Raw genomic sequence first — 8,762 nt, forward strand, 5'->3', positions numbered from 1 at the left:
GGTTGGATTAGATGGGTCCCTTCCAACTCTATGATTTTATGCCCTCCTGACGTTGGGGTTTTGGAGAGACCCTGATGTTGGGAAAGATGGAGGGCACAAGGAGAAGGGGACGACAGAGGACAAGATGGTTGGACAGTGTTCTCGAAGCTACCAGCATGAGTTTGACCAAACTGTGGGAGTCAGTGGAAGACAGGAGTGCCTGGCGTGCTCTGGTCCATGGGGTCACAAAGAGTCGGACACGACTAAACGACTAAACAACAACAGGGGAATCAAACTGATTCCTTTGCTTTTTAAACAGCAATTGTATGTGGCTTAACAAGGGCAACTGATAAGGCATTGTGCCTTGAGGGAGTGCTCCATGGGTGTAGCCAGGATTTTTTCTGGGGGCGGGCAGGACTTTGGGGGGTGGGGGCAGAACTGAGCTATCTGCGACTCAATTGGACCGTTAGTTAAGTATTTTTATTTATTTATTTATTTGATGGGGGCAGCTGCCCCCTCCCCAGCCCCTCTCTGACTACGCTCATGGAGCGCTCTGATAGAAACCTAATCATGAGTTGTGACTTTTTATCCAGTTTAAGGACGGAGGGCCCTGATTGTGCAATCCTCATTTATATACGATTTCCCCCTGTACCCATATGTGCTGCAACTTTCTATGACTTCTGCATATAAATAGGCAGCGTTCAACTGTCACAATAAAGCATCATTTATGGTTTACCATGACCATGCTGAAGTCCCCTGTTTTGATCCTCCTCTCAGACTAGCAGGAGCAAACAAATCACAATAGCATTGCATCTGAACTGGAGATTGCGGTTGTTTTTGCTCCAAATCAACCACAATATCTAGCCAAGGTTTGTTCTTGGCTCACCAAATATTTGAGCAAAACAAACAATGAACCCTCGTTCAGATGTGCTCTAAGCCGGGGATCACAGTTTGTTGCTCCCACTGGCTAGAGGGGAAGAGCAAAGCAGGAATCAACAGAGCATTTCTTAACTGTGGCTTACTGTGATGTGTAAACTGGGCCATAAGATTTTTCCAGCATTGTGAAGCAAGGTAAGAATACCAATTTATCATAAGGAAACCTTTCAGGGACCAGATGTTGTGTATGACTGGAAAGCGGTAACCATGTTCTTAGTATGAAAACCACATGGTAGGAATCGATGCAACCCAGAGTGGTATCAACTTGCAAATGGTGAGAGAAAAAAACTTCAGTGCATGTTCAGGAAACGTTGCTGAATTCATGCAAATACTGTGAGGTCAGGAAACACACCAGCATTTCGTTATTACCCAGTGACCTCAAGCCAGAGACTTAAAAAAACAAAAACAAAACCATCATTGTGGTCACAGACCAGAGCAACCTAGTTGTGTGCACTTTCAGTTTGAATGCAAATATTAAAGGGGAACAAAACCCCTTTGCTAATAAGATTATATTGTACGTGATTAAAAATAATGCTGTTGCAACCCAACGGTGTCTATAGACAGGAGCTGAATTTTAGTTCTGTGAATGGTGGGAAAGGAGGAAGATGAGAGGAGGGGAAATGGAATGGAGTTGTTGAACAAGCATCATCACACACTGCAACATTTTGTTGCAGCCCCAGTGTATCTAGCACTATTGTTATCTTTTAATGTATTAATGTAATTGTTATGTTGAGTTGTAGCCAATGCTAGTCTTACTCAGAGAAGACACATTGAAATTAATGAACATGACTAACATAGGTCCATTAATTTCAGTCTGTCAGCTCTGAATAAAACTTAGTTGGCTACAACCTACTGTATGTATATATATTATTGTAATGTACTTCAGACATTATTTTAATAGAAAAGTGAGATTGATACAACAACTAAACTACAACTAAACTAAACTACTTTTGGTTGCGTACACACCACACATTTAATATACATTGCTATGTGAAGTGAATGTTTGCAGCTTTCCCAAGAGTGGAGATATCTGCTGAATGACCTTCCTTTTTTACTGCTTTTTATGATAATTAGGTTGTCTTATCTGCTGGTATTGTCTGCCTCCTATTATCTCTGAAATGTTCTATTTTGTCTTTCTTTCTTTCTTCTTTTCTTTTTTTGATTAGATTAATGGATTTGTATGTTGCTCCTTTTGTATTCTAATTCCCTACCCTGCTTTGGGGGCCTTGCAGGGAGCAGTAGAAATAATACTAGCAGAAGAAATTCAAAAGGCAGGCTTTAATACATGTTAAGCTTGGCAAGAATTTTGTATGCAAATGCCTGGAAGGCAAGACAATAAGAAACACTTAGGAAAATATGGGGACAACTGGGGATAATTAAACTGAAAATTATGTTTAAAAAGTTAGGTAAAGATATACTAAATAGTTGAAAACCAGCTGTGGAATATGAAAAAAAAGCCATCCTGGATTTAGCTGGGACAGGGATTGATTGTATGCTACTATAATATATAAGATTTAATAAATTTTGAATTTAGCTATTTTTGTAGTTAATTAGTGCTTCTTTCCCCCTTATTAACTGTGTGTGTATATCTATATCTCTAAACTTTGGTAGTAGTTTCTACTAGATAGTTGATTTCCAACTTAACTAAGCTCCTTAACTTATCACAGCTCCTATGCTTCAGCCAGAATGGTCAGTGGTCGGACAAAAGATTCCTGCATTGCAGAAGGCTGGACATGACCCTCATGTTCGTTCCCTCCCAACTCTACAACTCTATGATAGGAATTGGAGTTCTACAACATGAGGACAGAGATACAGCTTCCTCATTCATGTCGCAGAGATTTATCCCAGTCTGTAAATGTACAGGCTACTGAAGTCTATAGAAAACTATTTGGCAGGAAATCATTATTTGATTTTAATCCTTCTAGCCATAGGGGGACTAATAAGGTTTAGGACTTTGAGGTCTGGGGCCACAGTTTAGTTGCATTAATCAACAACCACATCAATAGCACCAGGTGTCAACTGTCATCAGAGCTGCGCCATGGAACATTAAAGCAACATCATGCAGTTCAGGGAGGAGACAGGAGGAGAATTTTTTTTCACTCAGCTATGAATCTCACTTGGTGACCTTGAACCAGTTACACTCCTTCAGCCTGTCTTTGCAGGAAAGGCAGCATACATAACAAGGCAAGTAACAAGGATCAGACTGTCAAAAGTAACAATGGGCTATAAAATTACAAAGTGAAATCTGTTTACTAGACCTTACAGAATATTAGACAAAGTATTCTGCTGAGTTTAACTGAACAATGATCAGATAAAAACTGTTATGATGATAACAGGCGCCTTGTTTTTCCTTTAAGAAAATTAACATTTTCTCACTATACAGGATAAATTAAAGTATGGTAGTCGTTATTTCACTTCCCATCTTCTAGCCTGCCTTTATTAGTTGCCATTGCATTTTCCACTAAATTGACCAAGAGAAAATGACTTAATAGCCCTATGTAGTTTTTGGTTTTGGTATGAGTCATCAAAAAACCTCTATACACCTAAAACCTGAACTGTCACAAAATTAAATAAATCTCTTATAGCCTGATCCTATGCATGTTTACCCAGAAGCAAATCCAGTTGTGTCCCCTGGATTTACTCCTAATGAAATTTGCACAGGATTTTACAGTTAATTAAGTCAGATGAGTTTCAACCTATGAGCAAATTTGCTTAGATTTGAATACGAATTGTTCTGAATAGATAAGAGTATTTTAGTTTATGAATGCCACAGTATCTTAAAAGGTGTGTTCATTCTGGGACAAAAGGAGGAATGCCTCTTCCAGAATGACATCTGCCATAGTAAGGATTTTATTTCACATTACTGTATTGAACTAGGTCAGCATTTTAGTCAACCAGAAGGTTTGAGTTTATGAATCAAAATTGATGAACAGTGCAGCTAGCCTGGCAAAAAATATCCACTCTGATTGAGCAAAGATGATCTGCACACAGATTCCCCTCAATGGCGTCCTGGGCATGCAAAAAGGTTGTGTGTAGGATTAAACACACACAAACATCTGGGGCTACAGTACTCCTTGCTTGATTCTGCCCCCATTCCTAGTACAAAACATGCATTGTTAGAGCTAATCACTTCTTTGGCACTGAACACTCAGGTTCATATTCCCCATTTCTTGTCATAGTTGTTTACCATTTATAAGCGTGTGCATGAAGATCCTAACCTAACAGCTTTGTGCATTGCCAATGAGTTTGCTGCCCCAAACCACCAGACTAGGGCTGTGTTCACACAATTAAAGCACATTCAAACCACACACACCCCTCAAAGAATTATGGCCCCTGTAGTTTACCCCTCACAGAGTTACAACTCTCATCAAGTCTTCACAAACCTCAGTGCCCAGAATTCTTTGAGAAGGGGCAGGAATGTTTCTTTAAAGCTATAATGTGTACAGTGGTACCTCGGGTTACATATGCTTCATGTTACAGACTCCGCTAACCCAGAAATAGTGCTTCAGGTTAAGAACTTTGCTTCAGGATGAGAACAGAAATAATGCTCCGGCGGTGCGGCAGCAGCAGGAGGCCCCATTAGCTAAAGTGGTGCTTCAGGTTAAGAACAGTTTCAGGTTAAGTACAGACCTCCGGAACGAATTAAGTACTTAACCCAAGGTACCACTGTACACAACTTAAGGCTGCAGTTCTATATATACCTATCCTTCTCATGGAGTAAGTCCCACTGCACTCAATGTAGACATTGCTCTGTCATCCACAGATATATTGCCTGCTAGTAGAAGCTAAGTAATCAGAGTACTGTATTTATATCAGGATGTGGAAATAGTTATGTTAGTAGTACGTGATTATGTCCATGAAATAGGAGGTTTGAAGGGAGTCCCTAAATTCACAACTGAATAACCCTTAACAAACAGCCTTTGTGAACTGTTTCAGATGTGTGGATAGGATAGTATTGTGCAGACAAAAAGTACTTGCAAGGAAGCATCTGCTATGTATTTTTTGTTGTTCCTTGTTTCTTCTTCCTTGAACCTCCCATTGTGAGCAGCCCTTTTTAATTTCCCAATGAACTATTGTCAACATTAACTCCGGCTCACCCCTTTGTTATAATTGGTTATTACTTGTTTACTGGCAACAAATTGCACAGCGCAACACAAATACGAATAGGCTTCTTCTAAAGGGCAGCATTCACAGCATGAAAGATGGAAAAGGTAGTTTAATGGAAATAAAGAGGGAAGACCAGGAAGAGAGTTGACGACCTTTTCTACACAATCAGCCTTTTGTACAGTAAGTGTGCATTACTTACAGATTTGGATAGACACTACCCGCTCAGCTTCCCTTGTGGTTGTGCTTCTGGGGAAATGGCATTTTCCAAGCACTCGCACTACAGTATTTTGTACTTTGGAAAACTTTATACCTCACCCATCACTTTCCATTGTGCTCATCATGGATTTTTGTTTGTTGATAAGGGCACCTACTATAGAAGCTTCCTGTGAATTTATTACTAGCAACTGCAGTCCCTGCCATTTTGTGAACTTGTTTCCTTGTTGCCTTTAATTCTGAAATTTCTTAGTTGCTATGCATTGGTATCTTGTGCAACCTCACTACAAACCTCCTGCAATCCCACTTGTACCCATGTGCAGGAACATTGATTGAGTGTCAAAGAGTAGCCCTGCTATTTGAGGATCACCTTTTACCCTTTTCTTTTAACATTTAGGGGAGTTTGTGTGTGTCCCCTCCAGGGGTGGCCCAGCCCATTTCGCCATCTGAGGTGAGACAGGAATGCACCACTCCTTAGCTCCCCTCGCCATGCTGCGCTGAAACTCAGCAAGAGTGGGGCATTCCACAAGGCTTTGCAGCTCGTCTTCTCTGCCCCAGAGATGGGGAAGACAAATGGCAACACCATGTGCCGGAACACCTCCCTCTCACCAAAACTCAGCCATGGAGCAGGATGTCTTCTGGTGGCAGTGGAAGCAGTGGGGTGCTGCCTCTTGCCCTTCTGCTGCCTAATACACCAAAGAAAATCCCGTGTTGCAAAACAGAACACTCTACACAACAACAAGCAACACATTGGCTAATAAATACTAACAAAATCTTTATAACGTTATACTGTTTCAAAAATTCATACACAGACGTATAATATGTGCATGGAGTCACAATTAATAGGTATCAAATAAATGTTCCATAAACAAGAATAGTAGGCGTGGTAAGTCACTGTCCAAGATGGAGGCAAAATGCCTTTCCACAGTCAATATCCTAGATAGGTGCTCCAAACGTAGCAGTACGGTACTCGGAGCACAGCTGCAAACAGAACAGTTCTTCCAGGATAATGAACTGTTTCAATGATAATTCTTCATTGACTGGCAATGATATGAAATACAATACATTACATTCAAATGCAATACAGAGATTGAAATGACAAGCCTGCATATGAACAACCAATAATAAATACATTCCAAATTAATTGTCCAAATTACAGTACCCAAAATCTAGCGAACAGAACACAAACAGTAGCCATCTTTTCAAAGAACTTAAATAAAACAATTGAAATCTAATTCAGTATTCAAACCCCCTGGGTGCAGAGATTTAAATAGGTAAATAAGTCTGGTTTCTTGTTGGTGCAGTAATTTGACATGATCACTCCTCATCCCAAATTTTCTCTGATTAACCCATAGGACTGTGTAAAGTAGGTCTGTATCTGCATGATGATGTTTTACAAAGTGCTCAACTAAAGGTGTCTCCTGGTGGCAGCAGAAGCAATGGGGGTAGACAGGGTGCTTCCTCTTGCCCATCCACTGCGGAAGACTGCTTCTGTAGAGACTGAAATGGTTAAATCACTTAGTTAACTTGTCTTGAAAAGAAACTGCTAGGCAGAAAGGAAACAAGGCTTGTATTGCGTTTGAATCCTTTGTGGTGGCTTCTGCATTGGGGTTGCCACCTTGCACGCAATAACTGCATGTTGATTCATACCTTGTTATTACTGACCCCCACTAAGGAAACCTAGATATTTCCCTACACCTCATCGTTCCCTCCATTCTTCTCCTGAAGTTCTTATCTACAGAAACAGTCCTAGCCCAGAACACTTTGCACTCCATGGGCCTTGGAGAAAACAGACAAACATGCACACCCTTTGGCAATCTTTTCATGCACAAAGAGGAGTATTTGCGGCCCCTTGCCATACCTGGTTCATGTGTTTGAATGCAGAAACCCCCAGCTTCAATCTCTGATGCTTAGACGTAGGGCTAGGGAAAAACTCTTATCTGAATCCTTGGAGAGACACTGCCAATCAGTCAAGATAATACTGAGCTTGATGGACCAATGGGCTGACTTTGTATAAGGCAACTTCTTATGTTCCTAAAATGGTTGGATCAACAGCAGGCACAAAGAATTCAGAAGGCATTAGTAGTGGAATCTGTTTATACTCCTCTAGAACAACTCCAAGCGACGCGCGGCTGCTAATGTGTTAGCGAAGTATTTATACACAATTCATAAACAGAAAATATATGAGAGTCACAAATAATAGGAGTCAAATAAATGTTCAATGAACAAAAATAGAAGGCGTAGTCAGTCAGTATCAAGGAACACTGAGATGGAGGCAAAATGCCTTTCAACATTCAAAATCCTGCAAATATGCAGCCAAACATAGAACAGTTTTTCCGGATAATAAACTGTTTCAATAATGATTCTTCATCAGCTGACAATAATAGAAATTGAAATACATTAAATTCAAATACAATACACTAATTGAAATGACAGACCTGTATATATACAAACAATAATAAATACATACCAAATAAATTGTCCCTACAGGTACATCAAGTAGCAAAGGATCAGCAATCACTTGATAGTGTAATAAGCTGATACTGTAGGCATAACCCTGGTAGCATTATAAAGGCTACTCACAGGTGCACTGAATCACATACAATTTCAGGAAATTTAAAGCTACAGAATCCAAAATCTAGCACAGAGAACACAAACAGTAGCCATCTTGTCAGAAAACTTAAATAAAACAATTGAAGTCTAATTCAGTGTTCAACCCCACCCCATCCCCCGGGTGTAGGGATTTAAATAGGTAAATCAATTCTTGTTGGTGTAGTCATTTGACGTAATCTCTCGTCATCCCAAATTCTCTCTGATTAACCCAAAGAACCATGTAAAATAGGTCTGTATCTGTATGATGGTGTTTCACAAAGTGCTCAGCTAGAAGTGCTTCCATGATTTGATTTCTAATGCGGGATCAATGCTCTCCTATAGAGACACTGACCGCTCGTGTGGTCAATCCAATGTAAAGCAGATTGCAAGGGCATCTTATAATTAGGTATACACCTCTAGAGCAGATTACATCCCCATGTAAGAGTCACTGATAGGTTGGCAGACACCAGTCTCACCTCGGTCACAGCCTGCCTCAGGCAAGTTACTCTCTCAGGGTTGTTTCACGCTGTATGGAGCAAGCAGATTTTTTTTTTTTTAAGACATCTGCCTGGGATTTTAGGAAAGGGAAATTATGTAAACTGGACTCCACATCTGGAATCTTCTGTACCTTCTGTATCTGCTATTTATCTTCTTTTGCTAAAACCTGATGTGGGTTGGCTGCAACCTCCACAGGCTGCCTGAAAATTGCAGCTACCTATCAGCAGCTATCAATCATATGCTGCGTAGAGTTGCCACTTCCTACTCAAGTGCTAAATTTCCCCATCATTGCAACTCAATGATGAGGAACCATCACACCTATGGAATTTCCCTCTGTCCCACAGCCTGGCACATCAGGAAACAAGGTCTCTCAGCCTTTCCCTATCTGGAAAATGAGTACCTATAGGGTTGTTGTTAGAAGTGGAATTCTTAGGAGG

The 8,762-nt window shown here is 40.5% G+C and overlaps 1 long non-coding RNA gene across 1 annotated transcript; it reads right to left on the bottom strand.

The window, feature by feature from the left end:
- Positions 1–5,990: 5,990 nt before the first annotated feature.
- LOC128416385 (uncharacterized) lies at positions 5,991–7,991 on the bottom strand. The gene is made up of 2 exons (XR_008331202.1): positions 7,097–7,991; positions 5,991–6,275 (listed from the first exon to the last, which is right to left on the bottom strand). It is a non-coding gene; the product is annotated as an uncharacterized LOC128416385 (long non-coding RNA).
- Positions 7,992–8,762: the final 771 nt, after the last annotated feature.

Source organism: Podarcis raffonei, chromosome 6, assembly GCF_027172205.1.
Source record: "Podarcis raffonei isolate rPodRaf1 chromosome 6, rPodRaf1.pri, whole genome shotgun sequence".
Taxonomy (NCBI): Eukaryota; Metazoa; Chordata; class Lepidosauria; order Squamata; family Lacertidae; genus Podarcis; species Podarcis raffonei.